Raw genomic sequence first — 21453 nt, 5'->3', positions numbered from 1 at the left:
GAAGTCGGCCAGCCGCCATTGAGGCGCGCGCGCACGCGCACACACACACACACACACACACACACACACACACACACACACACACACACACACACACAATCCACACCATCCGTGAGTCTGCACTAATGAGTGCATTATTCCCAAAGACGCTTCATCTCCATTGTCTTCCGATGAAGCCAAAATAAATACCTATTTAGGGGATGATGAGTGTTTACCGCGGAGCTAAAGCGTCCTCCCAGGGAAACTGCAGTCTGAACATCCATACCATGGCGATGGGCAGGAGGAGATGAGGCCGGTCGTCGGGCAGAAACCTTGCATCACCATATTTTAACTTTAGGTGCTTTTTTCCCGTAAATTAACATACTTGATCGTACTACAGCGTCACACAACAGCAGCAAAAGTAGCAGATCCGCAAGCGTTTTTTTTAGCTTGTAGATCTGCTACTTTTGCTACTTTTGAATTTGAATCCTGAAAAGTGGACATGGTTAAAGGGACATTTTGCCGATTTTGCATCAAACCCCTATTTTTATCTAGGTCTAGGACCCATAAATATGATCCTGGTGTGTTTTTTGTGTTTTATCTGTATTTTTTTATTTGTATTTTTTTAATTGTATCCATATCCTCAGAGACTATGAGTCATTTGACTCATAGTCTCTTTATCTCACCTTATTTCCTGACTACAATGTAGACCACACCCCCACGCAGCCTCCCCCTCTCCACAAATTTCAAATTTTGCTACTGTTATCTACTACAAATATTATTAACATTGAGTGACTGTAAGTTCTTCCAGGGGTGAAATGCTCCTTTAATTTGTTTCATAAATTAATGCCCTAGTTTATGCTTTGTTGTATGAGAGTGTCACACAAAAGTACCTGGTACTTTTTTGCCATTATTTTGTGAAATATTTAGAAAAATGTTTGCATTTTTTTTTTACAGGGTTCAACTAACATAAATCACATGCCCAAAATCTGCCTGTGATAAAAGTATTGGTATCAACATGTACTTAAAGTAGCAAAAAGCAGAAAGTACTCATTATGCAGAATGTCCCATTTCACAAGTTTTCAAATGTATAAAAATCTTTTGAAGATAGCAGATCTACAAGCTCACAATGCGTCGCATCACGACACATTGTGAGCTTGTAGATCGGCTATTTTCAAATGGCCGAAATGTATATAGGGCTGAAGTGGGTAATATATGTTTTGTAATAATAATCAAAATCTACAAAGTAACTAGTAACTAAAGTTTTCAATTAATTGTAGTGCAGTAAAAGTATAATATTTGCCTCTGAGATGTAGTGGAGTAGAACTTAAAGTACAGAACATTTGAAATACTCCAGTAAAGTAGAAATACCTCAAAACGGTACTTGAGTAAATGTACTTGATTACTTTACACCACTGGTAATGGCCCTTAAAAAGCTGCAATGCTGAAAAAGTGTTATGTCATACCCGGGATTCAAACCCGGGAGTCTCCCGCATCGGTAGACCAAAAATCTATCTACCGCTATAGGGCAAGAGAGGGGTTCCATCTTGGGTTCCCCTTTGGCCTGGGGACAGTGGGAGATATTGCACTTACAGTATGAGCTTCAGGCAGTACTACTCGTCAGCGAGTAGTCGTCCTACCCGACACCGGGGACTAAATTTGTCAATGGTAGAGTAGAGAGACCACGTCCAACCACTGCACATGTACTACTAGTCATATTAACATACTACCATACATGTGTACTAGTTATACAGTATTAACATACTCTACCATACACGTTGGCTAAAATAAATGCATAAATAATACGTTTTACGCATTTAAATAAGTTCCGGATTGTAGCCTTAACACCATGTGTTGTGTTCATTAAGCAAAATGTACTTTTGAAGATGATATGGTTGTACCGGGCAGCTCACAGATAAAAAATAAATTAAAAAAAATACAACTATGAATGTGAAGCTAAGGCTTGAAGGTGGATGATATGCAAGCTCATCGGAATCATTCCAGCATAAAAAAAAAACCAACTGTAAAAATCAGTGCAGAAGGAACATAACTTTTCTCAGCTATTCAGTGGAGAATGACACAGATTGTAATGTGCGGCGCCGCAGTCGGTGCACTGAATCCATGTGGAACTGGAGCAATGTGTTTCTTTAAGCCGCCGAGCCACACTTTGCCGCGCGGCGGCGGCGCGCGTCCGACCTACAAGCTCACAATGCGTCGCGTCCGCGACGCATTGTGAGCTTGTAGGTCTGCTATTGTCGGCGAGCGAGACGGAGCATAAAAAAAAACAGGCTTTTTAGAACTCCGCGCCTTGCCAGCCAGCCAGCAGCGGAATGGGTGCTTCGGGGCTTTTTTATTTTTTTTGCTTTAGCCTCAAGGTAGGTGAAATAATTCTCACAGCGACGTCCCCCCCGTCCCCGTCCCCCAAAGTAGCCCCCTAAATGTGTTAGCCCAGAGTCTTTGATGTGCCGTTTACCGTAGGGCCTGTAACCAAAACAGTTTTACTGCCAAGCGTTTGTCCTAATCACAAAGACAGCGCATGTCAAATCAAACGGAAGCAGCGTGGCGGCGGTATCTTTAGACGAGCATGCATCCAGGAGGACCGAGTGGTGCCGTACCACTGTGACAATCCCTCCCACCCACTCACCCACTCCCCCCCCGCCCCGACTCTCTCTCTGCTCGCTTTTCATATCGACACTTTTCTATCCCCCTCTCTCTCTCTCTCTCTGACACTACTCGTAGTATATATGCTGGATACATATGCAGCCACCCACACAATACACACACAGCGCACTCACACAATACACACACACAGCACATGCTCGCACGAACACGCGCGCACGACAGGTTTGTATGACTATACTTGTCAGGGCATGAACACCTTAGGACGGGGATTGTATGAATGCCATTTTTTGCAGTTTTTAACTCTTAGCCCTGAAGCCGAAAATAGCCGATCTACAAGCTCACAACGCATCACGCTGCTTGGCTATTTTCAGTGCGTGACAGCGGCGCACAATTAAGTATAAATCCGGCATAACCCCAAACCTAGCCCCTCTAAACCTAACGTATATATCGTCGGTGTCCAGGACGAACCAGCTAACTCCATTTTCATATATATATTTTTTTTTCATAAATCAACGCTATTGAACACCCTTTACGTCTGTGTAAAAAATCAAAACATTTGAACCAATGAAAAGTATTAAAAAGCGCCTCTGACGAAAACTCCCAACTCCATTGGATCCTCAAACTGTCCGTCAAAAACAAACAACTCCCCCCTCTCCTCTCCAGTGCTGCTTTTTTTTTTTTTCAGTGAACGAGGAGGGACACGTAAACAAAGTCCCTGTAGTCTGTTAAAACTATGCAGTGTACCTGTTTATCAAACTTAGCACTGACGCTAATGTTATGAAAACAAGTAATTATATTTCTAAAATCTATGAAGTGTTTAATGAGGAGAGCAATGTGACAAGAAGAAAGGCGTTCATAGCATTTCTGCCGCGCTAGTTCTACGACCTCTTTGCAGAAGTTATTGTAATATTTAAAGTCCTGTTTATTATTGTAGGCCTATATAATAAGTGTCATGAAGCATCAGGGCATTAATTCACACGTTGTTGTGATGCATTGTGAGCTTGGAGATCCATTGTTAGCTTTTGGGAATTTGTACCCTTTTGAAACCTCTCCCTCAGCAGCGAGTGGAGCTATTGTTGTTTGGACACCTAACTCCATTTCAGCTTGATTTCTGCTCGTCTGAAACTACTAACTCCACTTGCGCTGGGTAAAGTGTTGATTTACCCACGATTTGGGTAAAGTGTTGATAATATAATGACACATGCAAGTATCTGACAATATATAAAGTCACTATACCAACTTTGATGAGGCAGTATTGCTTTGTTTTAAAAAATATAAGGTTTTCTTCATTTCCTGAAAAACGTATATTTTGTTTTTTCGTTTCCTGAACAATGAGCGTTTTGGAGTTAGCAGTTTCGCGCTGGACAGCAGAGATATAAATAAAGGCCTAATCCCAACCTGAATCTTGTCTAACCATAAAACAAACTGGACCAGGATAATTATCCTCACACACACACACACACACACACACACACACACACACACACACACACACACAATGTCGATACCCTCCTTTCCTCTAAGTCGGTTACAATTTGTTTCTAATTCTTTACAAAGCCTTAATTTGCATTCTTTGGAAGCAGCAAAGTGTCATTGGAAATGAACAAAAAAAAAAAAACTAGCGTTTTCAAGGTCAGTAAAAGCAGCGAGATCGTGCTTCAGTGAAAACTTCCCTCGAAAAAAGTCCAAAGCTTATTATCCCTGAAGTAGTGCCTTTCAGAGGTCAAGGTAAAAATCTATGGCAAGAGTAATGTCACCGTCGGTGGTTGAAAGTAAATAAGTACATTTACTCAAGTACTGTATACTTAAGTAAAATGTTTGAGGTACTTTTACTTTACTTGAGTAATTCCAATTTCCAGTATACTTTCACTTCTACTCCACTATACATCTCAGAGGCAAATATTGTACTTTATACCACTATAATTATTTGAATTTAGTAACTTTTTTTTAACTTACTATATCGGCTGTACTTGAAATGGGACATTGTACATAATGACTACTTTAAGTATATTTTAATGCACTATTTTTTACTTTGACTCAATTACATTTTAAATAAAGGACTTTTACTTGTAACAGAGACTGTATTTCTACATTGTTGATACTATTACTCGAGCAAAAAAATTAATACACAGTCCGTCATCGAGGAAATGTGTTGTTTGGAGGCAGAGCTGTACAGAATGTCTGCAACAAAACCCACAGCAAGTCAAATTAGCAAATTAGCCAAGTCTGACGCGCCTTTTCATCAAAAAGACATCAAATCAAATATCAATATCATTTAGAGTGTCTATATTTACTTCTAACGAACGGTAACACAAGTCAAGAGAGTCACGATATGACTGCTATGTATATTGGGGAGAGGTTTCGCACTCGAGAACAAACGATTTTCTTTGCCTTTTTTCCCTTTCTTCATTTGTTGTTCTTCGACCTGAACAAATTGACTGAGCGGGCCCTGTGACATGGTGCAACATCAAAGCAATCAACTCCATGGTGGCTGCTTGAAGCAAAAGGACTGGATTTTTTTTGGTCTTGTATAACAGTGGTTCTCAATGTGGGGTCTGGGGACCCCCAGGGATCCTTGAGGGGGTTCCCAAGGGGTCCCCAGTGAAATTAGTAAAAAATCGCATCAATGTTAATGTTAAAAAATCTATAACAAATCAATATATAAGAAATTATACCCTACATACATACAGAAGGCTATTTGAAAATAGCCGATCTACAAGCGTGTTCTGAGCTTGTAGATCTGCTATTTTCAAATAATTTCATTTTTTGTTTGTTTTTTTCCCCCCACACATTTAGAGTATTTTTGAAACATTTTAAGAACATAAACCTTGTATGGGGGGTCAATCACTGGCTCAACATATTTTCAGATGGGGTTCCGAGGCCAAACACATAGCCTATTAATTTGGGGGTCCTTGACATGAAAAAGTTTGAGAACCGCTGTTGTGTAACCTTATAATGAAAGAAAAGAGAAACGAAAGGCAACGCGCTCCCAGCAGCAATTTCATGGCTGCTGAAGCTACCAGCGGGCATGTGGTAAAAATGTCTTTAATCCACGATCAGTTTAACGCAGGATTCCTCAGAGAATATCGTTGCTGTCGGGCAGAAACCTCATACTGTACCTCCATATTTTAACTTTTTTATGTTTTTTCATAAATGAATGCCCTACTTCATCATACCACTGTGTCACACAAAATAACCCAAAAATAGCAAATCTACAGGCTCACAACTTGTCACGATGCGACAAGTTGTGAGCTTGTAGATCTGCTTTTCTGGGCCATTTTTTTAACTTGAATCCTGAAATGTAACAGTTTTGGACATATCGGGCCCTATTTTGCGCCCAAGTCGCGCTACCCAGTACCACTATTTAGGGATGTAGCGTCGCGCAAGGGCCGTTCCCGTGGCCGAGTTGCTATCTTGCGACACCAGCCTTATCCCTAAAACACATGCGCTACCCCTTACATTATCCATAGGTGTAGTTTGGCCGTTACATTAATAAAACCAATCAGCGTGCCAGGTGCCATTGCCTTTAACCCATTAAGACATGGAACGCATCTGTGTCACTTTAGATTTCTTTGGCTATTCAAAAATAGCAGATATACAAGCTCATAGCGCGGCACAGAGTGCCGCGCTATGAGCTTGTAGATCTGCTATTTTTGAAAAAGCTTGCTTTTTTTTTTATAGATTTTTTTCAAAAAACTGTTAGAATTTAGAAAACATTTTTAAGAATCGCCTCAGGTATTAATGGGTTATGAGTCGGCTGCGCTATGCCTTATGCCCAGTGCTATCTAAGCTCTCTCCCTCTCTGCCCATGAAAGTTGTCTGACATTGATTGCCTTGGAATAAAATATTTGATACACAGAAGTATCACTCTGGTTATAGAGAACTTTAATTTACAACAATCGCTTGTGTTCTGGATCAATTAAACGGAATGGTCTGGTGTGGTTATAGCAAACGTAGATCAAACAACATTTTATTTGTCTTTGATAAGCTTAACTGGCAACTGCTGATAAACTTATTGACACCAGGAATTGACACCAGGAATTAACAGACTTTTGTGGATTACAGTAAAATTGTAACGGCAATCACATTCACAATCACTTAATTCAGAAGTGCCGCTGTGTTAAAACTGCAGCCTCACCGAGGCGCTTATGTAATGTCGGACAATACCCGACGTTTGCATCATAAGCTCAAACCTTTGATTGCCTTTCAATAAACCATATTTGATAGACATAAGTATCACCCACATGTTACTGATTAAAGATAATGTTATATCATTGTAATCCTAAATGTATTTCCTGCGCAATGGATTAATAAAAAAGTGTGTGGTTTGGAGCGAATGGCATTGTGCAGCACAAATCACTGTCTTTGAATAGACTAACATCTTAAATAAACACAATTGGCAAAAGGAATTGAGACTCTCACTTCTGCTGATTATAGGAAAATTAGAATCACAGAGATTTGTTGAGAATTAGGAGTGAGGGAGACCTCTGAACGTTGTGCGGCCGGCCCGACTCCCAACATTTCCATTGCAGACACGCTCTACCAAACAGATTTGGCATAGCCGGTGGTCTGAGAATCCGCTAAGCGCTTTCCCATGTGTGTGTGGGCAAGATAGCAACAAAACGCCCATGGCCACGCCTTCAGGCGCAAATAACGGAGTCGGCATAATGTATAGCGGGTAGCGCGGCCGTAAGATACCGTTTGGGGATAGCGCAAGCTGCCTTTTGCGTAATTAATGGGTAGCGGGTAGTGCCACGGGGTGGCGCAGGGCAGTAGATAGGGCCCATCGTCTGTCGGGTGGAAATCTCATGTTTAAAACTGTTCAGGATTCAAATAAAAAAATAGCAGATCTACAAGCTCAAAACACGTTGCTTCGCGCCAACTTTTGAGCTTTGCGGATGTGCTACTTTTGATGCTTTGGTGTGACACTGTGGTATGATCAAGTAGGGCATTCATTTATGAAGGAGGTTTCTAGTCAACAGCAACGATATGAGGGTGTATTTGTGATTATTGTGACAGAGGACGACTCCCATACTTATATAGTGAGGTAACTAAGTAGATTTTTCAATACTTTGTTTCTACTCCACTACAATTATTTGAAAACTGCAGTTACTGCACTAGTTACTTTACAGATTTAGATTATCATTACAAAACATACATTAACCATTTAAGCCCCGTTTTATACTTAGGCTATTTTTAAAAAATGCTGATCAACAGTACAAGCTCACAAGACAGAAAATAGCAGATAAGCTTACAATGTACCACAGCGCGACACGTGGTGAGCTTTTAGATCTGCTATTTTTGCTGAAGGAAAAAAGGGGGCCTAATATGTGCCCCTGGGGGGTTTAAGTGGTTATTAGAACATTTGTCTAAGGGGGTTGTGAGGGGGGTTAACGGTGTTGTCCAGGTTTAAATCGCCACGCTGGCGTCTGTCTGTATATTGGCCTGTCACTGGAATCATGATAGCGGATGATATAGGCTGAGGCATGAAAAAAAAAAAAAAAAAAACTCCCGACAGTACGTAGCTTCATACTGGTTCCTGCGACGTCTTATTCCTCACACATTGGTCGGTTTCTGTCAGTGTGTCCAAGCCGATTTATCCTCCCAGACGCAGCCGTAATTCTAGTTCATATGAAGCTGCTGGCGTGATGATGCGGCAGGCGGCACTAAAGCCACAGAGAGGCCTGTGTGTGTGTGTGTGTGTGTGTGTGTGTGTGTGTGTGTGTGTGTGTGTGTGTGTGTGTGTGTAAAAGTCTCAGCTGGGAGCGACTGATGTGCCATTAGATTGGCTGTGATGACACCGCACAGCCGAGGTGACAAGCTGCTCTCTGCGAGTCAGGTTTGAGAAAATGTCTTTGGTCAATATTTCTTACATAAGCCTAGTATTTTGGGTGGATATTAAGTCTATCAATATTTGTCTTAAAAAAATAGTGAAAATAGCTGATCTGCAAGCATGCAATGCATCGGGGATAACCGATTGATTTTTTTGCCCCCGACTACCCCCTATTACAATTAAAAACTGAAACTAACAAAAGCTTAACTATAACTAAGCCTTAACAAAACTTAAATAAAAATAACTAAACTAGCAAATGAATCAAAACAAAACTGAAATTGAAAACAAACGAAAAATGCGAAACTATAATAGCTTTGCCTGCCACACAGCGGGCCTTGTTACAGCACGTCATGCAGTATGCACAAAATATACAGAGCAATGCATTGTGGAGAGTGCTGCTGTTGTACTCTGCTGGATATTTCCCATGGAAGTGATGCCAGCATGACACTAGAACCCCCCTCCCTCGCCCCCCAGACAGCAATACAAACATATTGAACCATTACTATATTGTATTGCGAGATGCCAAAATGCTGTTATTTCAGTTTGCTAGAGAACTGTATGTGCATGGCTTCATTCTGTAAACTAGTGGTTTACAACCTTTTTTCCTTGGACCCCCCCCCCACTCTGACAAAAGGTGAGACCCCCCCCTCCCCACACACACACACAGGCGCACACACACACACACACACGCACGCACCCATACACACTTGTATTTTTAAGACAGCCACTTAATCCCTATACTTATTTTACAACAAATAGCAAACAATAGCAGATCTACAAGCTAACTAGAAACTAACCTAGGAAACTAGCCAACAAACATGTCCACAAGGGTTTTTGTTATTCCTTATTAGCAGTACTAATAGTAGTATTTATGTTTTTACCACTTAAACCCTACATACAGTACTATTTGTTGTACATCAAATAGCGGAAAAAAAAGCTGATGCGTTCCCAGCGATCAATGCTACAACAATCTACTATTTTTGCCCGTTTTGGCCAAATGCTCAGCCTATTATGACATGCCAACAATAGGGATGCTAGAATTCATGTGGTTATATGTGCGAGGATTTTAAGAAGGGCTTCTCACACCTCTCCTAACGACAACACATTGTTGAAACCATCTATAAAACACAGTTGGGGTCTATTGGCCACAGACAACAAAGAGAGAGAGAATAAGATCTCTCTCCCTCTCTCTCCCTCTCTCTGACAACATCCCATCAAAAAACGTGTTCTTTTAAAATAGAACGGCCGAAAGCCCTTCTGGTGGTGCTGTGTCATCAATTAGACCAAGCTGTGCTTTTGTACATCAAGCAGATGTACGACATTGGGTTGATCCATTACGTTGATTTAGAAAAAGAAAACCCGCACCAGTCAAATTGAGGGACGGATTTGAGCCGGTTTCTCATCAAACGGCGTCCAGGGGAACGGTGTGGTGATGGGAGGCAGACGTTTACTGTTTGTTTTTGTCAGGAACAAAGGCAAGGCATCTCTGGACAGCCAATTAGGAGTATATGTGCAGAGAAAGTAGCAAAGTCGGTCCACTTTAGCTTAGCCTTCTGCGTCTGATTGGAGACGCTCTCTGCCTCTCTACCAGTGGTGGGCAGTAACTAAGTAGCCTACATGTACTTGAGTATTGTACTTAAGTACATTTTCTTTAAGTATTTACTTGAGGATTGGTATATTTTTGGATACTTGGATACAAAACAATTTGCGATGCCACGCGTTGTGACCTTGTAGATATCTGCTTTTATCGCAATTATTGCAATGCTTTGTACTTTGTAATTTTACTTTTGAATACTTAAGTATTTAACAAAGCATATACTTTGGAATACTTCAGCATTTTTTTTAACCCATTTATACCTGGAACGCATCTGTCTCACTTTAGGTTTCTTTGGCTATTCAAAAATAGCAGAGTGCCGCGCTATGAGCTTGTAGATCTGCTATTTTTGAAAAATCGTAAAAAATATATATATATATATTTTTTTTCAAAAATCTGTTAGGATTTAGAAAACATTTTAAGAATCGGACTCAGGCCTTAATGGGTTAAAGCAAGTACTCCATTACTTTACCTCAAGTAAAAAATGTGACTGAGCAACTTTCACTAACATTTGACCAGGAGTGCAGTATCCGTGTCTAGATGTGTGTCTGATTGGGAGCCACTCCTCTTGCCTTCTCTCTGCCTTTCAGTCTGTTGTTTTGGCAGAGGCTCCTGCAGGAGAGATGAGGCTAACAGTGTGTTGTGATCTAATCATCACGTAACGCCAGCCTCTTGGCCCCGTCGCCTCCTCGTCCTGCCAACCCGCACGCCAGCCTGGATTCATCTTGTCTGCTAAAGGCCGGACCAGCCAGGGTCCCGACGGTGAATTATGTGGAATTAATTAACGTGACCGAGTGGCCTTCGACCGATGCGAGCCCTTTAAATTGCTTTTAAATACACTTTTGGTAGATTAATTGTCGCTGACCTAGCGTACACGTTTTAACAGACAGACTTTGACATCGGATGAGTAAAAGACTAACGTCTATTGTGGTACATTTAGAGAAGCTTTCGATAATTTGTACTTATATGAAACATATATGGATTTGAACCCCTCAATCGCCGCTTCATTTTGCTCATCGCAGCCATTAGACAAAAACGTCTTTTGAATGATTCACACAGTAAAATCCTCAGTGTTCGTTTATCCATTTGTAACTCATAGTGTGTACAATACCCTCTCAGAGTTAAATTAACACTCAGGATTTTGGTGTGTAGAGGTCTGGCGTCAGAGGTTTTTTCCAAGGTCGGAGAAACAAGTACATTTTGGACTAGTCTGAATTGTGAATGTATGACATTTTAAAATAAAACAAATACAATCATTACCAGTAGCCTACTAGTAGCTGCTCGTGATGTTCTATTTATAGTGGATTCTCATTAAAATCCTGAATCTTGATTCGACCAGATAAATCCCTAGTCAGATATACGGCCCTAGATCTCACAGAAATACATTGAGGCAGACACGCTGTTGGTTTGAGGATGTACAGAACACATTAAACATCTCCAATCAATTCCACAGTGTCAGGACATCAGCGGGAGGGCAGGACCGTTGAATGGCACGGGACGAGAAACCAATTCATGCTTAATTACTGAGCATGGGGAGAGTATTAAAATGATTAGCGCTCCCGTAACAAGGGCCATCCATACGTACTGTATACCTGTTAGGGAACCTGAGCATTTGGATTATAATCAAATGTCGAGGAAACACGTGGGACAGCAATCACAGCATCGCAATGAATAACTGTGGTACAACAGTTACCATTTCTAAATATGGAAAAAAAAAAAATTGCCTTTTTTTTTTAAACTGCTGAATTACGGTGGTTGTGAAGTCTGAATATAGTAACTGATAAACAGTGCAACGTAATAGTATAACTTCTAAATCTAATCAAATGTAAATAGAACATGGTATCTCTCTAATCTTATCTTATCATGATCTGTAAGTAATATGGATCTATTGATCAGTATACAGAAGATAATTTGTAGTATCAGCATTAAAAAGCTCATTTGACTATGAGAGGGGCTGAATATTATATAACAGTAGTTCCCCACATTTTCATGTCAGGGACCCCCAAATGTATGTATTTGGCCCCCTCTGAAAATATTTTGTGCCAGGGACCCCCCTACAAGATTTGTGTTGTAACAAAATAGCCAATGTTTGTGGTTAACATTTCCCAGCAATTTCTTTTTTTGCTGTGGAACCCCTGGAACCCCATCAAGGACCCCTGGGGGTCCCCGGACCCCACTTTGAGAACCAGTGGAATACAGTCTCTGTTGGGTGGAAACGCCATGTTAAAATAAAAAAATAGCAAATGTAGCAGGAGCTCAAAACGGCTTGTAGAGCGACTACTTTTGATGTTTTTGTGTGACGTTGTAGTATGATCAAGTAGCGCGAAAAAACACAAAAAAAAGGTAGAAAATGGAGACAAGTGGTTTCTGCCTGACAGCAACGATATACAAACGATGCACAATACAGTCAGCATAGGTATACAGTATGTACGTCTAACGACTAGGAATTGAACATTTCAGATTGGATGTTGCTGCCCACAGTTCCTTTTTCTTTGGCGATGCAATGTTCCCATAACTGTCACTGTGTCAGAATCGCTTAGTGGAAGCACTTTATCACAGCAGATAAGTCTGTTCAATCAACTCTGTGCCAGTCAGTTCATTCAAAATGTTGACTTGTGTGAATGAAAGACGCTGCAGAGATGCTTCTGATAGAACGGCTGAAATACCGGCTCCCGACTGCATCTCTGTCAACTTAGATTTTAGTCATATTTTATACTTTGGCTATTCAAAAATAGCGATAGCCGCGCTATGAGCTTGTATATCTGCTATTTTTTAATCTTTGAATGTATATATGTATGTTTTAACCCATTTAGACCTGAGGCCGTTTCTAAAAACGCCTTCTAAATCCTGACCTAAGTTTTCTGAAAAACTTCAAATATTTATTCCAAAATTACAAAAATGTTTTACTGTATGTTGCTATATACTGTACATAGCAAAAGGGGTTCCCGTCCTGAAAGGTATAGTTACAAAAGGGGGTTCCCGCCCCAAAATGGGTTAAAGCAAACATCTGAACTCATCAGAAATATTTTGAGATGGGGGTCCGTCACTAAATACATATCATTTTGGGGGTCCATGACATGGAAAAGTTGGAGCACCACTGATATAGCAATATACAGTACGGTTAGGATTTAGAAAACATTTTTATGTATATGTATTTGGCCCGCGGGCCCCCATCTCAAAATGTTGTGTTCCAGGGACCCCCAGAAGCAAAGATTTGAGTATCTGCTACTTTCGAATAGCCAAAGAAATCTAAAATGACACAGACGCGTTCCCGGATTGAATGGGTCAAGCCTGACAGCAACAATATGTTAGTGTTCTTTGACCAGGATCTACTCAACTAGTGAGGAGCAAGACTGGCTGTGGATGACAAGGACATGGTCTGCTTTAGTCAGAGTACATTATTTTATTCAAGTTATCGATGTCATATGTTCCAATGTTCAACGCCAATAAATGACACGTGTATGTGTATTATAGAATTGTGATTAGGCTTATACTGTAATAGTGGCATAAAATGAACCGGGAAAAAACACAATTAACCCATTAAGACCTGAGGCTGATTCTACAAAATGTCTTCTAAATCCTAACTGTTTTTTGAAAAAAACCTATGTTGCTACTGTATGTCAGTGGTTCTCAATTCTTTTCATGTCAAGGACACCAAAATGTATATGTATTTGGCTGCGGACCCCCATCTCAAAATATGTTGTTCCAGGGATCCCCCAGAAGCAAAGATTTGAGTTACAAATGTTCGCTTTAAAAATATATATATTCAAAGATTTCCACAAATTTTCTCGATTTTTCAAAAATAGCAGATCTACAAGCTCATAGCGCGGCACTCGGTGCCGCGCTATGAGCTTGTATATCTGATATTTTTGAATAGCCAAAGTGTAAAATAATGCTTTTTAGCTCAAATCTAAAAGTGCGTTCCAGGTCTTAATGGGTTAAAACGTTTATCGCAATTATTTGTGTGACATTTCGCCGTCGACTAAAAATGCCACGATCGTGACGTCTCTAAATTGCCCCGTGCCACTTCTGAGCTGAGGTGCTTGTGTAATGGGGGTATTGCATTGGACACTGTGTCAAAAAAGGCAGTTACAACAGCCCAGCGGTTGAACGATAAAAGAAAACAGTGCCGTTGCAGCCGCCGGTGCTGTGAGGCTCATTTTCCTCCTAACTGTATCCCATTCAGAATATTGATTGCTAGCCGATACGTTGGAAGGAGATGGCAGCCGGCCCGAGCATTGTTCTTAACCCCTTACGACCGGGAACGCATCCGTGTCATTTTTAGATTTCTTTGGCTATTAAAAAAATAATAATAATGTATCGTGAAAATTATATAAACTATATTTGCTATTTTTTTTAAAGCGAACATTTTAACTCAAATCTTTGCTTCTGGGGATTCTACTTAATGTCTTTGTTGGTATGTAAAAAAAATATGTCGGTTCCAAATCTATGTATTTGGCCGCGGACCCCCATCTCAAAATATGTTGTTCCAGGGACCCCCTAGTAGCAAAGATTTTAATTAAAACATTTTGCTTTAAAATATATATATACATTCAAAGTGTTGCCACATTTTCACGATTAAAAAAAATAGCCAAAGTATAAAATAATGCTTAAAGTGGTTACCGAGATGCGCTCCCGGTTTTTACGGGTTAATTTGTCATCACCTCGACATCAAGTGACACAGGATGGAGGCCTCGCGTCGATAATCCCAGACAGGCTTAAATCGCCGCGTCTCACAACACCATCACCCCGGCCTAAATGGATGCCAGCTCCGGGTCTCACCAACAAATGTCAGTGGGATTGCTCCCCCCTCCTACCCCCACCCCCCCCCAAATTGCCATTTCAACCCAAAATGTCAATGGAAAATAAAAGTGGGTTTCAAGGCTTTCGGGAGCGAGACGACTGTCAGGGCGGCTCTCTGGGAACCTCGTTCACACAATGAGATGTTTTTTACCACGATAGAACACACAGGGATGAGGATTACAAGGGCATATGAGATTGATAGTTCAAAATAGTTATTTTATTGCATTGCGTGTGATATTACTGCAGTGCTACATATATGTCTCCCCGGTGAGGAGTTGTTAGGAGGATCCAAAGCATCTCTATTTTGTGTTGTCGTCAAGTAAGGCCAATGGAATAATAAATGACAATTTCTGCTCTACTGCAGAGCACTGCTGCTGCAAGACTAAAACCCCACAGAGCAGGGGTCTTTAAAGAGGTGGTGCCATGGTTTTGCACTTTTTCTGTTTTTCATGTGTCTATGAGGTTGATAGAACTTCATTAAGCCCCCTGGTGGTGTTTGTATGGTGTTTTATGTCTTCTCTGACTATTTTGAGTTTCTTCCTGAAGGCTGAAACCTTGAGGGTCAAACATGCCAATAGAAAAACAGGACTTTAATGACTAAAATGAGTAAAATTATACCCTCCCCACCATCATAACAGGTGTGGGCGTGAGGAGGAGGAGGGACTAGGACAGGTGGGTGGTGCTAAGGTGGTGGAGGAGGTGCTAAGGTGAGAACCAGGTATACTTAATGAACTGGAGGCGTGTCCACATAGAAACATAATTTTAACAATTTCTGTACATTTTTAAAAAAAAATCTTCCTCCTAACCATATATATATATATATATATAACCATAATACCTGATGATTATGTTTTAGGGGGGGGGGGGATCACTGAAAATCACGGCACCCCGTCTTTAAGGTTTTTTTCAGGCCAAGGACCCCTTAGCTGAGAGAGAGAGAGATGAAGCAGGGACCCCCCACTACATATATAAAATGTATTCCTATTAAACTTTTTCCATAGATTTCATAGATAGATCCATAGACTTGTTTGACAGCACTATCATCAAGTGTTAATTAGTTGTTTTTGTTAACGTGTATTTTCAGACATTTTACCACGTCTTAGACCGTCAATAAATCACCTTTTCACTCTGTACTTGGTCTGCTCTTTTTTCCCCTCTACACCAAACCTCTTTGCTGAAAACAGCAAATCTACAAGCACACAACGCCTCGCCAAGACGGCGTTGTGTGCTTGTAGATCTGCTGTTCCCCTGCATAATACGGATTCTAGGGTTCAAGTGGTTCATGTTAAAGATTGATCCTACCACACAAAGATTTTGGTGGCCCTCCCTGTAGTAACTCTTGTGGACCCCTAGGGGTCCCGGACCCCCTGTTGAAGACCCCTGCCATAGAGGACACCACTGGCCATGAGGATACTGCAAACCCCCAAATAATTGGCAAAACACTAAGATTTTACGGTATCGTTCCATCGATCCAAGTCGGGAACACAATCGATTGATTGATCGGGAACCCACTGTTCTACAGGAAGTAGAAATGACAGAGAAAAACAGTGGTGTAAAGTAACTAAGTACATTTACTCAAGTACTGTACTTTTTACTTTACTGGAGTATTTCCAATTTTCAGTACTTTTACTTCTACTCCACTACATCTCGGAGGCTAATATTATACTTTTACTCCACTACAATTTTTGAAAACTTTAGTTACTAGTTACTTTGTAGATTTATATTATTATTAGAAAACATACATTATTACCCACTTCAGCCCTACAGTACAGTATATATATACATTTCGGCCATTTGAAAATAGACGATCTACAAGCTCACGATGAGACGCATTGTGAGCTTGTAGATCTGCTATTTTCAAAAGATTTGTATACATTTAAAAACGTTTAAAAACATTCTGCATAATGAATACGTTCTACTCTTGGTACTTAAATGCATTTTGATACCAATACTTTTGTACTTTTACTCAAGTAAATATTAAATTCCGTGCCATTACTTGTAATGGAGCATTTCTACAGTACAGTATTGATACATTTAAAATGTGAGACTGGAGAAAACACAACTGTACTATAGGAGGACAGGAGAGGGTGAAGGGAAAAGATAACAGTAGAGGTAGAGGACATGTGTCTGTGTGTGTCAGCATGAGAGAGAGCACGCGCGAGAGAGAGAGAGCGAGAGAGGGAGAACACCGACTCATAAATCAAGTGGAGGTGAGATTGCTGAATCAGGGTTGATTGTGCCTGGGAGAGACAATAAAGCGTGTAATCATCAGTCTCTGCTGCACAGGCCTGGCAATTATCTGCCCAAACCTGACCGGCAGAACAAAAAGGGCAAAAATCCATCTCACTTCAGCCCATACGGCGCCCCATGCAGCCGTTTTTTTTTTACAAGAGAGATTCTTTCACGCTGTGGGCCGAGAACCGGAGCTAACTAAAGGATAATATTATTCACTTTTGCCAGAGTAAAGAATTGCACACACACACAAAAGAGAAAAGAATAGAGGCGTTTGCTGAGGTAGGATCTGTAACGAGGCGACTGTCCATTTTGCCCGGGCTAGCCGCGGGTCATGTTTTGAGAGTAATTCGAGCGGACGGCGGCGGTGTCTGTCAGTGGAAAGGACCGTTGTGCTTCTTCTCAACATCTGAGCAGCTCGCTCCATTTCCCCTGCTGCTGGGCCCCGTCAAGTCTTCTGTGAGACACGCGCACGCAGTGACACACGTACGCGTGCACACGCACACACACACACAGAGCTTCTATACATGCTAGATGTTTGACTTATCAGATATCGAATAGGTCTATACATGCTAGATGTTTGACTTATCAGATATCGAATAGGTCTATACATGCTAGATGATTGACTTATCAGATATCGAATAGGTCAGTGCTTCTCAAACTGTTTCATGTCAAGGACCCCCAAATTGACACTTAGTAGCCTGCGGACTCCCATTTGAAAAGATATGCCAGGGACCACCATAAGAGAAGTTTTTTTTACGGCTCTAATAGTGATTCTCAACCATTTTAATTTCAAGGACCCCCAGTTTGACATGCATTAGGCTACGGACCTCCATTTAATGGCATTTCTATCTCTGGGACCCCAATTTATATTGTAAAATCAATGTTAATTTAACTCTGAGAGTGTACAAAATGGATCCGTAAGGGTCCATTTGGTTCCATTTGTACACTCTCAGAGTTACAGACCCATAAGGGTTCATTTGGTTCCTAACTATCATTTAGCTGGGGACCCCCTGGAACTCCCTCATGGACCCCACTTTGAGAACCAATGGAATAGGTCAAATAGTTTTTGGCTTGGGAGGAGGATGGAGAGAGAGAGCATTCTAAAATGTTGTTTTGGACGCACAGCGATACACTACTTATTTAACGTTAACACAAGTTCAAGGACATTTCGCTCAAAGTTTGGAGGCTTTTGGAAACTGTAATTCCACACATTTCGAAGAATATCTGGGAGAGGAAAAAACCCCATACTATAATTCGATAAAATCGACAAGGTTAGATAGATAAGAATCTCCATTTTGTGAGAGTGCTTATCACCGACTGGTTTAGTTGAGCAGGTCACACAATGACTTAACAAGAAGAGCAGCTCTGCTTCTAAAGTCTGTCTCTTCAACGTGACTCCACTTGATCCCACTGGCACCGTGCTCATCACGACTGCTTTCAAACAAGCACTCTCAGACTGGTATTTAGTTCACAAATTTCCCTCCATTTCCCTCTAATACATCAAAGGCGTAGCTGGAACATCTCTCTCTGACTGAAAACACTGCTGGGCTAAAAGCTTTTTTTCTCCCCCCCCCCCCACCATTTTTCCTTTTTCTTTTTTTCTTTTGGCCAGTTCAATGAAGAAGCCGCATGCGCAGCATGGTTGTAATTAATCTGTTTTATTGACTGAATGAAACCCTCTGGTGGAAGTGAGCTACTTTGATTGGTTTTCTGTAGAATAATATTTAAAATAATATTTTCCTCCCAAACAGGAGGGTTTGGAGAATAATTGCTCATTTGCTTCTAGGGTTGTGTGCATCGGTGCTTTTATCAAGTGCATGCGATTTAAAATGGTGGAGGCACTCGAGAAAGCAATAAATTGCAGTGGGACCCACGGCCGAAGACTTTGTTCTTGTTCGTCTGACACAATGACAAGCAGAGAAAATATTACATTTCAAAGACAAATATTGTACTTTTGACTCCACTACAGTACATTTCTAGAAACGGGAAGAGTACATTATGAATAAACCACTTAAGCCCCTTTTTTAAATATAGTGAAAATAGCCAATCCCCCCCCCCCCCCCCCCCCAACCCCCTTGTCTCACCTGCTGTTGTTGTCCTTAATGTCCAGGGGACCTGGGCCACCTCATAACAGAAGTACAGCCTCTGCTGTGACACATCTGTCTACTTGATGAGCCAAGTGTCAACAGCCCCCCCCCCCGCCCGCCCGCCTGCACCCGCAAAGTTGTTGGATGGAGTGCATCAATAAACAACTTTAATCCCCTCTTGGGGCCAATGTCCTCCCACTAATAAGCGATCGTGTTACAACACTGGCGGTACAGAGAGAGAGAGGGGGGGGGGGGGGGGGGGAGAGAGGGGGGGAGGGAGGCAGGGGCAAGCGGCTTGGCACCAGTGGTGGACAAAGTACTCAACCCCAGTACTTGAGTCAAAAGTATACATACTCCAGGTCATTTTGTTCCACTATTATTCAGGGCTTACGTGGTTAATTCATAATGTACCTTTTCCCTTCCTAAAGATGTAGTGGAGTCAAAAGCACAACATTTGTCTTGAAATGTAGTGGAGTGAAAGTCACAAGTAATCCAAAAATGATAAATAGTCAAGTACAGATACTCACAAAATATACTTTGAGTACAGCACTCAAGTAAATGTACTTTAAGTACAGTACTCAAGTAAATGTACTTTGCTATTGTCCACCACTGCTTGGCACGTGCGCGTGCCAAGCAGTGCGTGCGTCGCACAGCGAGGTAGAGAGAGCCGGTCAATCATACCTGGGGCCGGCCAACACTGAAGTGATATAGTCATTCATTTTTTTTTCCCCAGCTCAATTTTTCTTTCCTTTGCTTTGTCCTGTCTCATTCTTTTTCTTTTCCTCCATTTTATGCATCCACCCTTTCCTCTCCATCACCCTCTCGCTGACAAGGACAGTATGTCTGTACTTTTTGACTGCTCTGTCATTGCTTTTTCCATTCCCAGTGGTGGGCAGTAACTAAAGTACACTTACTTGAGTACTGTACATACTTTGAGTATTTGTATTTTTCGGATACTGAAGTGGACTTTCACTCCACTACATTTCAAAGACAAATATTGTACTTACCATATTTCTAGAAAGGAGAAAAGTACATTATGAATTATCCACTTATATGCCATATTTCAAATACAGTGAAAATAGCCGATCTACAAGCTCACAACGCATCTAGCCGTTCTACAAGCTGACAACGTTGTCGCGATGCGTTGCTGTGAGCTTGAATATCGGCTATTTTCACAATTATTGATTAACCCATTAAGACCTGGAACGCATCTGTGTCACTTTAGATTTCTTTGGCTATTCAAAAATAGCAGATATACAAGCTCATAGCGCGGCACCGAGTGCAGCACTATGAGCTTGTAGATCTGCTATTTTTGAAAAATCTTGAAAAAAAGATTTGGGGGATTTTTTTGAAAAAACTGTTGGGTTAACTCTCTGGAAAATATTTGAATTTTGGGGGAAAACGTGTAAAGAAAATGTCCTTTTTTTCTTTGGCTGAGCTTCCAGACTGGCCTGGCTGCCACACCGTCCAGGGACAGGGGATGGACGGGGGGCAGACAGACGGAGGGGTGGGGGGGGGGGGGGGGGGTTGGTGGTTGGTGGTTGCTGGGCGGTGGGTCGGTGGTGCTGAAGGACGGTGGTGGTTGCTAGGGACCGCAGGAGTGGGGATCGCAAGTGAGTGCTCCTCCACTCCTAGACTGACCCTAATTAACCACACATTATCTGCAGGCTTGCATAGAGGATTAAGGCTCTCAGCACCGGACCCTGCAGAGGGCCTGGGGACCCCGAGACACTGGGGCTCTGCACTAAAGCACACTTTATATCCACCCACAGAGAGAGAGAGAGAGAGAGAGAGAGAGAGAGAGAGAGAGAGAGAGAGAGAATAGAGGGGTACATTGGCAAGAGTCCAGCAAATAAGACCCAGTCAGAGAACAGCGTCTAGTGCAAGGGGAGTCAGGTTGCTTATACCTTCAGGGGTCAGGACCTTTCCATAATAAGCAAATAAACACAAGAAACCTTTGAGCTGCTCTATTCAACATGGCTGGAATGGACACACGTCGTCTGGCAAATCCTCACAGTCGCTGCTTCTCAAAGAAACGAGGCACAATGTGGCCCGCCTGTCAGCCTCCCTGTTCCTTTGCCTAGGTGCTCTTTATCCTTAATTCAGAGCTATACAGTAGGGGTGGGTGTGCGATTATTCCATTGTGCGATAATGAGCTAATTTCCTTTCGCTGACATTCGAAATTGCAGCGACGATCGCTTGGTCATGTTGACACTGTCTCAAACGGGCCTACGATGCCACATTAAACCCCACGTCTATTGTTCGACGAAGCCGTGCAATCTGGGAACCATACAAAACCT

General features: G+C 41.6%; 1 protein-coding gene across 2 annotated transcripts in view; it reads right to left on the bottom strand.

Annotated features, from left to right (window-relative positions):
- Window positions 1–21453, bottom strand: part of gria3b (glutamate receptor, ionotropic, AMPA 3b) — a 157025-nt gene that overhangs the window by 90247 nt on the left and 45325 nt on the right. The window lies entirely within an intron of this gene.

This window comes from Gymnoscopelus braueri, assembly GCF_963280865.1.
Source record: "Gymnoscopelus braueri genome assembly, chromosome: 20".
Taxonomy (NCBI): domain Eukaryota; kingdom Metazoa; phylum Chordata; class Actinopteri; order Myctophiformes; family Myctophidae; genus Gymnoscopelus; species Gymnoscopelus braueri.
Note: the sequence above shows the minus strand (reverse complement) of the source record. Positions and strands in the feature narration are given on the sequence as shown.